The 12641-nt window shown below is 49.8% G+C and overlaps 1 protein-coding gene across 1 annotated transcript in view; it reads right to left on the bottom strand.

Moving 5' to 3' along the window:
* Positions 1-12641, bottom strand: part of LYST (lysosomal trafficking regulator) — a 2674875-nt gene that overhangs the window by 1577612 nt on the left and 1084622 nt on the right.

Here is a 12641-nt window from a genome sequence, read left to right on the forward strand (position 1 = left end):
GCTACTGACCCCAGTGAGGAATCCCAGGACAAGGGCAGAGGAACGCTACAATGTGGCCCATGGGCGAACTCGGAGGATTATAGAGCGGATCTTCGGCCTCCTGAAGGCCAGGTTCAGGTGCCTCCATATGACAGGTGGCTCCCTATTCTACTCACCAAAGAAGGTGTGCCAGATCATTGTGGCCTGCCGTATGCTTCACAACGTAGCCTTGCGACGACAGGTGCCTTTTCTGCAGGAGGATGGTCCAGATGGATCTGTTGTGGCAGCTGTGGAGCCTGTGGACAGTGAAGACGAGGAAGCAGAAGAAGAGGACATGGACAACAGGGACAAACCTGCCTACTACATGTACTTTAACACTACTACCTCTCTACTGTCTGTCGTTTTCACCCAGTGTATGGTCACTGAGTTGTCACTTTCCTTTACGATTTCACAGATGTGGGTCCCACTGTGTGACATCTGCTTTGTTTCCACATGGACTAGAGCTGTGTGACATAGGTATGTTGACATTACAATTGAAAGAGAATTTTGACACTTTAATTGCTAATACACTATGTCGAAATCACAGACAGACTCCAGATTGTTTTGTGCTTTAAGGGTGTTTATTTAAGTGCTCAGTATTAGAGGGTGCTGTAAAATGGTGAGGGGTGATGGTGGAGGAATGTCCATGGCAGAGTCGAGTCTATTAGTCTCACAGGTGCATTGCCCAAATGGGCATAGGAAGTGGAGCTGGGGCAGTATGAGGTTGGACAGGGTGACAAGGTGCGACAAAAGGATGACATTCAGGGCAGTCTCATTTCTTGGCGGGGGTCTTGGCATAGTTCTCTGTCTTTGTCCTGGATCTCAGGGACCGTTTGCGGGGTGGTTCTCCCTCTGCAGGGGGTGGGGTGCTGGTGTGGTGGTCCTGTGGCGGTGCCTCCAGTCCACTAGCGCCGGCGGAGGTGGTGGGCAGTTCATCGTCCAGGCTAGTGTCAGGGGCCCCTTGATGTGCCACAGTGTCCCTCCTGGTGTTCAGGACTTCCTTCAGCACCCCTACGATGGTGCCCAGGGTGGAATTGTTGGATCAGAGTTCCTCCCTGAAGCCCAAATACTGTTCCTCCTGCAGCCGCTGGGTCTCCTGAAACTTGGCCAGTAACGTTGCCATCGTCTCCTGGGAATGGTGGTATGCTCCCATGATGTTGGAGAGGGCCTCGTGGAGAGTGGGTTCCCTGGGCCTGTCCTCCCGCTGTCGCACAGCAGCCCTCCCAGTTCCCCTGTGTTCCTGGGCCTCTGTCCCCTGGACCGTGTGCCCACTGCCACTGCCCCAGGTCCCTGTTGTTGTTGGGGTGGTGGGTTAGCCTGGGTTCCCTGTAGTGGTGACACACTGCTGATTGACATGTCCTGGGGACAGAGGTATGGGCCCGCTGGGTGGGTGCTGTGCTGGCGTTTCCAGAGGGGGGAAGCTCTGTGGTGGCCTGTGACTGCGTCAGGGGAACCGACTGTCCCGAGGTCCCAGATGGGCTGGACTGGTCATCTAGATCCAGTTGGACAGAGCTGCTTTCATCACTGTGGGCCTCTTCTGGTGGTGGTGTGGACATGTGTGGACCCTCCTGTCCGGTGACGTTGGGTAGGGGTCCTGCAGGGGTATAAAAGGATGTTTATTGCATCTGTGTGTGCCATGGTGTGCAATGGGTGGGTGACCGTGTACCCCAGTGCTTGCATTCCTGTGTGGGACCTTGTGTGATGGTGGTTTAGGGGGGTGTATGGGTATATGCAGTGGCCATGCTTTGGTGATGGGTGTCCTTGCTTTGTTGTTGCATGCAGGGCTTGGTGTTGGGATGTGTGGTTTGTGATATTGGGATATTTGTGAGGAGTTGGAGTGATGGGGGTGAGGGTGAGGGTGGGGGTATGTGATAGCATGCAGGTAGGGCGGGGATGTAATAGTTAAGATTTGACTTACCAGAGTCCATTCCTCCATCTACTCCTGGCAAAGCCCTCAGGATGCAGTATCGCCAAGACTTGCTCCTCCCATGTTGTTAGTTGTGGGGAATAGGTGGGGCTCCGCGGCCAGTCCACTGAACTGCAAGGTGGTGTCTTGAGACCACGGAACGCACCTTCCCCCATAGGTCGTTTCACCTCTTCCTGATGTCATCCCTATTTCTTGGGTCCTGTCCCACTGCGTTGACCCTGTCCACTATTCTTCGCCATAGCTCCATCTTCCTAGCTATGGAGGTGTGCTGCACCTGTGATCCGAATAGCTGTGGCTCTACCCGGACGATTTCCTCCACCATGACCCTGAGCTCCTCCTCAGAGAACCTGGGGTGTCTTTGCCGTGCCATGGGGTGGTGTGGGTGATGTGTGGGGTGGTGTGTGTAGTGATAAGTGGGGTGATATTTAGAGGTGTGTTGTGTGAGGTGCGTGGAAGTTATGTGGGTGATGGTATTGTGTGCCTGTGGATGCTTGGTAGTAGCTTGTAGTGTCTCTCTCTGGCCTTCTTTCGGTATTTTGGTCGTAGGGGTTTGTGGGTGATGTGGGTGTGTGTTTTATATTGTAATGGGTGTGTGGGAGTGGTGTATGTATGTGTATCAGGTGTGTGTATTTTGATTTGGCCAATGTGGGTGTGTTTTGTAAAAGTGTGTGTATTTTGAGCGTGGCGGTCTGTACCGCCAATGGAATACTGCGGTTGAATGACCGCCGCATGGATTCGTGGGTCATGATAGTGTGTGCGTATTTCTGTTGGCGTGACGGTGGAGGTTATCTTTTCGCCAGTTTATCACTGACCTTTGGTGTGGCGGACTTGTGTGGGTGTCTCAATTTTGGCTGATTCAGAGCAGTGAGTCATAATGACCATGGTGGAATTCCGCTGCCGCGGCGGTGTGTTGGCAGTCTTCTGCATGGCGGTAAGCTGCTTTTACCGCCAATGTTGTAATGAGGGCCTGAGTGGCTTGTGGGGATGTCTCAAGCCTGGGACATCCCACTCTTTGCGAGAGATCATGGACAAAAACGTCTGGCTGTGTCCTTGTGCTGCAGCTCCAGCCAGAGTAGATGGTTCAAGGTATTAGAGGCAGCATTCCTGATCTTATGCCAGAAGACTATGCAAGCTCCTTACTTGGCCTGAGACTGCTTTATCAAGCAGCCGGATCTGTGCTGCTGATGCATAGTTTGGGATGCTGAACATATTTCTGTAGGCTTTAACAAGAGTCCTGGCCAATATTTTAGAATCTCTGCCTCTCAGTGCTTCACTTCTGTAAGTGGTTGTTGGCAATATTTTGGCTTGAGCTACCCTGAGAAGAGGTTCCCATGTTGGGCCTGTGAGTTTCGATTTTAATTTTTTAAGTGTTACTGCCAATGCCATCCCTTTTCTTTTGATCTATTCTCTCTGTGTGGCAAATTGCCCCCCTCTGTCAATAATTATGCCCAAGTACTTGTAATTAGGAGCTGTTTGGATTTCAGTGTTCCCTACATAACAGGCTCTGGGTGTTTTCCTTCCGCAGTTGATGGTCATTGTTTTCGTCTTCTCGAGGTTTACTTCCAAGAAGTTCTCGACTGCGTAAATCTGTATTGCGTTAAGCAGGTGTTGAAGATCCACCTGGGTTTGGCTGTCCAAGACCACGTTGCTAGCCTACAGGAGGCTGAATAATGTCCTGCCACCCAGCTTAGGGGCATGTGAAGTGCAGGTCGGCCATATAAAGGTTGAATAACGTGGGGGCAAGCACACACCCCTGTTTTAATCCTTTGGTGGTTTCAATTCACCTGGAGAGGTGCATGCCCTCGCCTAGTTTCACCTGCACTCAGGTATCTGGAGTTAAATTAGCATTTCCAGCAGTTTCTGCAGGACATTTCCGTGTGCCAGTTTCCTCCAAAGCCTGGCCCATATTGAAAGCTGCCCTGATGCCGATAAAGCAGAGAAGGAGAGGCTGCTTAGAAGACCTTGCCTCGTCTATAAGAGTTGCCATGGGCCAAGATATTGGCTGTTGTGCCCGTGGTTTTGGCAAACACAGTTTGGTTAAATTGAATAATGTTGCTGATGCCCAAGCTTGTAGTTCTTCAAGCAACATGTCTGGAAAGTATTCTGCTTCATTGTCGATCAGGGCAACCAGGCGTTAGTTTCTGGGTCAAGATTTGTCTCTGCTTTGTATATTGGTGAGATGACTGAGCCTTGCAAGGGGCTGGGAGTTTCCCTGATAGTCTGATTTCTAGAAAAAGAGGGTCCAGGTCACTGCCCTGAATTCTGCATCTTGCTTGAAGAGAGCTGGCAGAATTGCCGTTTGGCCCTCATGCCCCCTCCTACCACTTTTCATGATTTGACGCTTGATTAGTGTTGTATTGGATGGCCTGGGCTCTAGCAGGCAATTGGCAACTGGTGCAGAAGCACTGCTGCTTGATTGATCAGTGGACAGAACAACTTCTTTCACCATATTTGCGAGCTGGCAAGTGTCCGCCAATCAAACTGGGACTTCAGGAAGTCTGCCTAGGCCTCTTCTGAGATATGTAATGCTATGCCCCCGTGAGAAGGGTGCTTTATTGTATTTACCGTGCCCCAAAAAGCAAATGTCATTTTTTGCCCATGGGGCGTGGGGGGGGGGGGGGAGGGGGGACGCGAGGTTATCCTGCTGCTGAACAGGTATGTCTAGCCAAACCCCAGGCCTAGTGGGGGTACTCAAAAAGCCAGATCTTAAGCTTCTTGTGGAGTTCAATATTTGAGGAAGAGGCCCGTATGTATAGTGGTGGGTTGTTCCATGCTTTAGGAGTGATGTTGGAGAAGGATCGACTGCCAGATCAGGTTTAATGTTAGTGTGAAATTTGTGCAAGTTGAAATCCAAATAAGCAAGGTGATTGAAAGGTTTGTGAAAGCAGATGCAATGGTTCAGGTATGCTGGCCCAATGTTATGTAGTGTCTTGAAAGTGGAAGTGAGGAGCTTCAACTGTGCTCGTTTGTGAATGTGGTGCCAGTAGACCTACTTCAGGTGGTGAGAGTGATTCTATCCACCAAGTTATAAATGATCTGCAGTCTTCAGCTGAGATTTTTATTTTTGTTTACCTCGGCTTACAGGGTGTTCTTGTCGTCTAGGTTGCTTGTGAGCAGGATGTGTGTGATGGTTTTCCAGGTGCTGATTGTGAGTCATTTGAAAATCTTCCTCAGCCTGTTCAGAGTATAGAAGTATGAGGCGATGATGACATTGCCTTGGGTAGCCATGTCAAGTTTGCTATCAGTGAAGAAGCCGAGGTTCTTGGCATTGGCTGTGAAAGAGGGTGTTGATCCTACCTCTGTTGGCCACCAGGTGGAGTTCCACAGTGATATGCTTACGCAGTGGATGGTGCGAAGATACCGTGGGGGTCATTACAACCCTGGCGGTCTTTGACCGCCAGGGTTGTTTTGGCAGATTTCACCACCAACAGGCTGGCGGTGAAATCCTGGGGATTACACCGCCGGGACCGGCGGTTTCCCGCCACTTTTGTCCCGGCTGGAGTAATCCTCCAGGGCAGCGCTGCTTGCAGCGCTGTGCAGGGGATTACGAGTCCCCCTCCCGCCAGCCTTTTCATGGCGGTTTGCACCACCATGAAAAGGCTGGCGGAAAGGGGAGTCGGGGGCCCCTGGGGGCCACTGGCATGGGCAGTGCAGGGGCCCCCTGCCACGGCCTGTGCAGCTTTTCACTGTCTGCTATGCAGTGAAAAGCACGACGGGTGCAACTGCACCCGTTGCACGGCCGCAACACCGCCGGATCCATTTGGAGCTGGCTCCTGTGTTGTGGCCGAGATCCCCGCTGGGCCGGCGGGCGGAAACCAAGTTTACACCCGCCGGCACAGAGGGGATCTCATAATGGCCGTGGTGCGAGTGTGGCCGTATTAGCGGCTGCCCGGCGGTCAAACCTTGGCGGGCGGCTAAGGTAGTAATGACCCCCTGTGTGTCTTGGAGGATGCTGCTGCTGAGAATCGGGGGAATAGGCCATGGACGGATTTCTGGTGCTGTCGCCCCTCGTTGCTGCAGTAGGCGCAAGAGGTAAAGGAAGCGTCCTCTGACAATCTGCAAAGCTTCACTACTAGCGGCTCCCCGACGCGCTCAGTTCACACCGGCTCAATTTACACTGGTTCCAGATCCTGCTCCAAGGCTTGCAGTCCGAGATGGCTGGAGCCGCGCTTCTGAGGCTCCGGACTCTCTACCCCCTCATCCTCCCCACAGCCTCAGCAGGGCCACATTCAACCCACACCTAAAACTCAACAACATCCGACTCAACTGGCCTGGTCCTGATCAAATGCAGTCTCACCGTACCGCCCTCGCCCTGTACCAATTCACTGCCACTGTAGGAAAACTGAGGAGAGCATTAGAGTGGTCAGGATCGGGACCAGATCTCTATGCGTAGGAGCCGGAGAGAGGACTCATGAGCGACTGCAACAGGAGAGGTGAGCATACTGCAGGATCAGCGGAGGTGGCCAGTGGAGGCAGACAAGGTTCTGGAGCAGTCTGCTGACCTGTGCACCTGTTAGCTGCCTCAGCCCAACTCTCCTCACTAATCCACCACCAAATTACAACTCGCTTTACTACCTGGCATTCCCAGTCTCACCTCTGCACTCCAATCTAGCAGCAAGGCGAGCATGCTTGTGTCCTCCTCCTGTCGCACAACGCACCAAGACTATCTAGGTGTCTGGCAACCAACGAGAGGGATGTGGCATCTCTAAACAGGTAGATTTGGCTGGGGCCTATGACAGCCGCACTTAGAAGCATTGAGAAGCAGGCACTACAATTGCTACAAGTCAGGAGGAAGGACAGGGACTTGAATCCTCCGTGGCCTACACCCATCATCACTGCACCAACTCCAGAATCAGCCCTCGTTTTGCCTGCTTTTTTCTTAACATCTCAAGCCATTAAAAAGACCAAAGGATAAAAAAAGAAAAACAAGAGGAACAACAAAGTTAAAGAAAAAAAAAACTAAGTTTAGCCAAACTAAAAGAGCAGGAAAATCAAAGTGAACCAAGCAATTGTGAGATGCAAAACGGTGGTCAGGGTGGTCAGCCAATTTTTCCCTCATGAGGTCAGGAAAGACAAGGGGACCACCCCCTGCTACCTTGGGAAAAGCCTAGTGGAAAAAGATGGAATTCACAAAAGCAAGGAGGCAAATGCAATCTCCAGATCCCTTAGTCACGTTTGACTCAAAGCGATCGGCCAGATCAAGTAGGGGCACAGGCCAACTGGGGGCCAGCTCACCCATCCCAACCAAAAATGTACTTGAAGTTCTTCTTTCAACCAGTAGCGAATTCAAGGTCTCAGTTACTACTCCAGCCCCTACAGCTGTCACAACTGCATGTGACAGGCAATCATGCAGCGGAGGCTCTCATAAACCTCACACCCTATAACATCTAGAATGTACTCTTAAGGAAGGGCAGCAGCTCTGCTCTAGCACTTCCTACATCCCAGCCCATGTGGTCAGGCCAAGAGGAACAAAAGGACAGACAGGCTGCAGGTCACCAGGAGGTGGCTTCAGCACCAACAAACCAGGTCAGTGAGGCCGGAAACTGGACAAGTGCCCAGGAAGATTCCCTTGACTCATTCAGGGATGACAGCATTGCAATGGACCAGGAGGCCAGTATTGTCCAAGTCGTCAGCTCAATTCCCTCAAAAACTCTGTTGGGCCCCCCACTAATGACCAGGATTTCAAACTTGTCACCACCCTCGTATCGGGATCCTATAATGCCTAAAGAGTGTCTGGAGGACAGTGATCACCAGATGGATGAGCAGGAGGACCTTTCATATCTGGGCACCCAGGAATGGGCAGAAATGTTGGACTCCTACTGGCTGGACTCAACACAGGGATCTTCCTCTCTCGCTGCAACCTAAGAGATAGACTGGAATCGGCGGCAGGAAAGAGGGCGAGCCTAGGTAAAACAGCTGCATTGCAGATGGACAACATGTGGATGTCCCTGCTAGGCACCATGCAACTGTCGGTTGTGGTCCTCAAATATCAGTCTGATAATATGGACATACAGCTGACCTTACTAAACACTTTGGCTGGCCACGTTGCAACCAATGATGAGAAGGTGGGGTCCTCACCGGAGGCAAAATTAATGTGTAGCTGCGGCCAGATTGTGGACAAACTGTCCACTCTTTCCTTCATGCTCAACAACTCCTTAAAAGAATTCAAGGAAGCGGTTACTATCAGAGAGGGCATTGCTGGCCCTGGACAGTTATATCATGGTAGCACTAGACCTCAAAGACACTCAGGATCTACATACCGGCAGCTCATTTGGGAGTCCTGCCTGTCTTTCCACTGCAGGTCAACATGGAGCTCCTGTCAAAACACCCCAACTGCTTGTGATCGTCCCAGCTCAAAATGCTTTCGTCCATTACAAACCAAATTGGAGGGTGCACCTTCTGGCAGAGACACCACCCCAACCACCCTACCCTCCTGACAGCTTAGGAAATATCAGTTAATCATCACCAGAAGATCCGTTCTAAGAGTCTGGGGTCCAAATCAGTCAACAGAACCCAAACCAGCCAGGCAGTACCTCAGGAGGTGGGCGTAAAATGATAAGGATAGCCAGGCTCAGTCTCCAACTCAGCATTAAAATACGTACTCTGATCTCAGGCAAGCAACCAGAAGAATGAACTACGACACTGGCAGCCAATGACAAATCCTGCACCGGAGTGTGCCACCACAACAGAGCAAATCCATTCCCCATTTGGGCTTGTGGAATGTCAGTGGGTTAGCAAGCAAAGTCACTGACCCAAAGTTACTCTCCTACATCAAATCCTTTGATATTATTCTGTTCCAGGAAACTTGGCTGGCCGAACAACTTCAACTGCAGGGATTCATCTTCTTTTCCATGTCAGCTTTCAAGCAGTCTCAATACGGTCACCTCTCGGGTTGGCTGACAACCTACTAATCATCAACTTGCACAACCACAGCAAAGGAAGTCCACCTAACGTCACAGTCTAAAATTGTTGTTAAGACCAACTTCACTTTTTATGGAAAAGAGGAGGAGGTTATAATCTTCAACGCTTACATCCATCCAAAACACAAGGAACAAGACTGAAACCACTTTGTGGATGAGCTCCTGATGCATATAGGAAATCTGATCTCCAACCTCATTTTTTTAGGGGACCTAATACTACATCTCTTGGGCTCCCCTGCGGGTGATGAAGCAAGGTGTCACTCCTCACTCTGGAATATCCTGAAATAAAATAGAAATCTTCATGGCAGAGCAAGCAAAACTGGAAGATGCTTACTGGAAGATTTGGAGCACATCAACTTTAGGGCACTTAAGGGAAATTTCCGTGAGGATTCTCTGTGGCGGCTACTTTTTACTACACAACAACCAGCTCAACATTAGATTATAATTTTATCTCCCTTTCATTGTTGCATCGTTTCTCCTCATTCTGGCTGGGAGACAAAGGAGACAGCAACCACTGGCTACAGGAGATGCTCCTACAGGCATCTGCCCGTGTATTGGAACGCTCAGCAGAAGTCCCACATTCCAGCCTTATCATTAATTTTAGGAGAATTAAATCTTCCCTAGCAATGATAGAGGAGATGTTTCAGGTGACAAAAGGCCTACTACTAGCTCAAGAATCAACTGACTGCTGCCTCATCAAAAGATGGGAAAGCATCACTGCAGACTTAGGAACTTCCCTCTCCTCATAAGTCATAGTAAGAATTCGCCTAACTCCTAGGGAAAACGTCTGGATCCCAACTGCACTGCAACTACTGAAACAATTCAAAAGGGCTATAAACAGCATGTTGAGATCACTAAAACGCAAACTTGGAGACTCACACCTCCACTTACTACTGTGCCAGCAAAGACGCATGGTTAAAAAACTAAAAAGGTCTGTCAAAAGAACTTGAGAAGATGAACTGTGGGTAAAGCTAGTCACTCTGACACTGAATAGAGATTCGAAAATATACATGTGCAACAGTGGATGATGCAGCCTCATATCAGGAAGGGGGACTAGACCACTAAAGCCTTCAATACACTTTTAAAGACCCATACAGATCAGTCCAGGGCAGTAGCTTTGGTAGACAAGACCCTGCTAAATTTGAAGACATTGAGAGCTTGCCTTTACATGAATATGTGAGAAGGACTAGAAATTCATATGAAGTGTGAACATATTCTTGAGACAGAAAATAATTTTGCCGAACACCTCCAGGGTAATAGAAATGTTATAAAAATTATGTACAAGTGACATTACTTGCAAGCCTTCACACATTTCATGTTAATAGGTCAAACAAACACAAGGTGTAGGAAGCTGACTTGCTATATGGTGCCTTAAAAAGAAGAACACCATGCAGAGAGTCCAATGGATCCCCAATTGATTTACAGAGACAGACGCAGAAGTAGATTATACGAACGCTCTCTTTTGTGGTAGTGTGTGCAAGCAGTTAGGCTTGCCGAAGGGCACTGCTAAGTGATTGTTGTATTCACAGAGGCAATAAATGAGACACACTCAAAGAATAAATCCGAGACCAAATTAGAAAAATAACTCTTCTTTTTATATATGTTTTGAAACCAAGAACTTCATCAAAGAGTAAGTACTGTTTTTGTTATGAACTTTCACAGTTAAGCAAAATGGTCAAACCTGTGCATCTTTATGCACAATGCAATTCTATGGAAGGAAAAGTCAGTGATGTATAAAGATAGGTACAGTCAGTTGCAGGGGGTTCACCTTCAGGATTTGTGGTCGTAGTGGGCCAAGGTCCAAAGAACTACCAGCAGATCTTTGTAGTGGGGCGCACTACGGTTAAGGGGGGGGGGGGGGCACCACCTGGAAACAGACTGCACAGGGGGACAAGTCAGAGAGCTCCCAAACGGAAACTTGGGTTGCAAGAGATCTTAGAACAAGGGGCACAGCCGGTTCTTCAGTACCTGGTCCGGGCAGCTTGAGTGCAGCGTGGTTAGTGCAGCTGGGCTGGTGTGCATCGATGATCCTCGCGGTTATAGGCAAACAGCTGGCAGGGGCGAAGCCATGACTGCTGGGCCACTCACAAAGTGGGTCTCAGTGATGCTGACGGCCCTCGACGGCTCCTTGGTCCTGGCACAGTAGAAATCCGGAATGGACCCTCACAGTTGGTGCTTAGTGTAGGGTGTCTGGTACCCGGGGGGTTGGCGCTGCACAGCTCAGGTTGTCCTGGTATCTTCAAACTTGGTGGGGAGACAGATCTGGTCCTCCAGAGCACGAGTACCGTCTCTTGGTCATCTGCAGCATTGGTCGGGCAGGGAAGCTGCTAGAAAGTGGACCTGGCTCTGCTTGTTGGTGCCTGCAAGGAGCTCCTCTAATCTAAGGGAGGCTAGCGGCGATTTTGGAGACGTTGGCCAGCTAACTGAGGCTTTGGTGGTTCTTCAGTTTTGCAGAACGAGTCACTCTGTTGCGACTGTCGAGTGAGTTGCAGGCAGGCAGGGTTTCGTGAAAAAAGTCCACAGCTCTTCTGGTATTCTCTCCAGGCAGTGATTCTTCTTCGTCCTTCTTCTCTTGATTTGTTGAATCTAAGTTCTTGGGTTCAGAGGTGCCACCTAAATACTCAATTTAGGGGCATTACAGGGAGTGACAGGTAGCAGCCAATGGGTTGCCTACCTTTAGGGTGACTACACCCTCTATATGACCACTTCCAATGGGAATGGGCATAACCCTGGCCATAGAATACTAATTCTGTCCGAAACAAGATGAAAGAATTTGAAAAGTGGTGTCCACATCAGCTGGTCCACCTTAGAGGTGGGACTAGCTGAATGTGGCCACACCTCCTAAACGACTCATTTTGCTACCTGTCTTGCCACAAAGAGTGGGTTCAGGGCAGGGTGGTGGTGGTCATCTCCACCATCTGGAGAGACATAGGTCGCATAACAAAGGTGGCTGGTCCTTTGAAGCTTCCCGCCCTGGAATATCCATCCTCCTTGGAAGAGGTGATAATGCCTGTGCCCAGAGCAGGCTCTGTTCCTGGCCTCTAAGAGAGCTGGCTCTCACCTCAGAAATCTGTCTACGGTGGCTGTGCAGGGTCACATCCGTCTAAGTACCCCTATGAGTGCATGTATTAATAAATCCATCACTGGAACCAATGAGGGTTTATTAATATGAGATTATGGTACCAGACATCCCTAGTTTCAGTGAAGCCATCATGTAGCTGGGGAACTCGTAGTGGCCAGTATCCAGCAAATGCATCTAAAATGGCTTCCCTGTCCACTTACTAGGTCTAAGAATCAACAAAGACATAGCAGGGGCATATCTGCTCATGCAGATATGATCTCATGCAAGATATAATGCACCCTGCCCTAGGACTGGATGCCTTTGGCAGGGGTGACTTACAAATATCAGATGCAGTGGTAGGGGACCTGGCACAGGGCGATGTGTGAGATGTTGTGTTTTCACTTTTGTCTGCACCAAGACACGCAGCCTTTGGTGGCAGCACTGTGTGCATTTGGGGAGGTGTCCCTGAGGGTGACAATTTATGCTGCAGCCCTTAGGGACCTTCTTTAGTACCCCAGGCACCAAGGGTACCATTTACTATGAACTTGCAAAGGGTGCTAAAGGTTTTTCCAGTTGGAGAAAACAATTGTAATATTTTGGGAAAGAGATCTGACACTATGGACCTGGTTAGCCGGAACCTCGTGCATTTTCAGTTCAAACCACATCAGATACCAGGCAAAAAGTGTGGCCTAACCATGCAAAATAAGGGTGCTTT

This window comes from Pleurodeles waltl, chromosome 5 (genome assembly GCF_031143425.1).
Source record: "Pleurodeles waltl isolate 20211129_DDA chromosome 5, aPleWal1.hap1.20221129, whole genome shotgun sequence".
NCBI classification, from domain to species: domain Eukaryota; kingdom Metazoa; phylum Chordata; class Amphibia; order Caudata; family Salamandridae; genus Pleurodeles; species Pleurodeles waltl.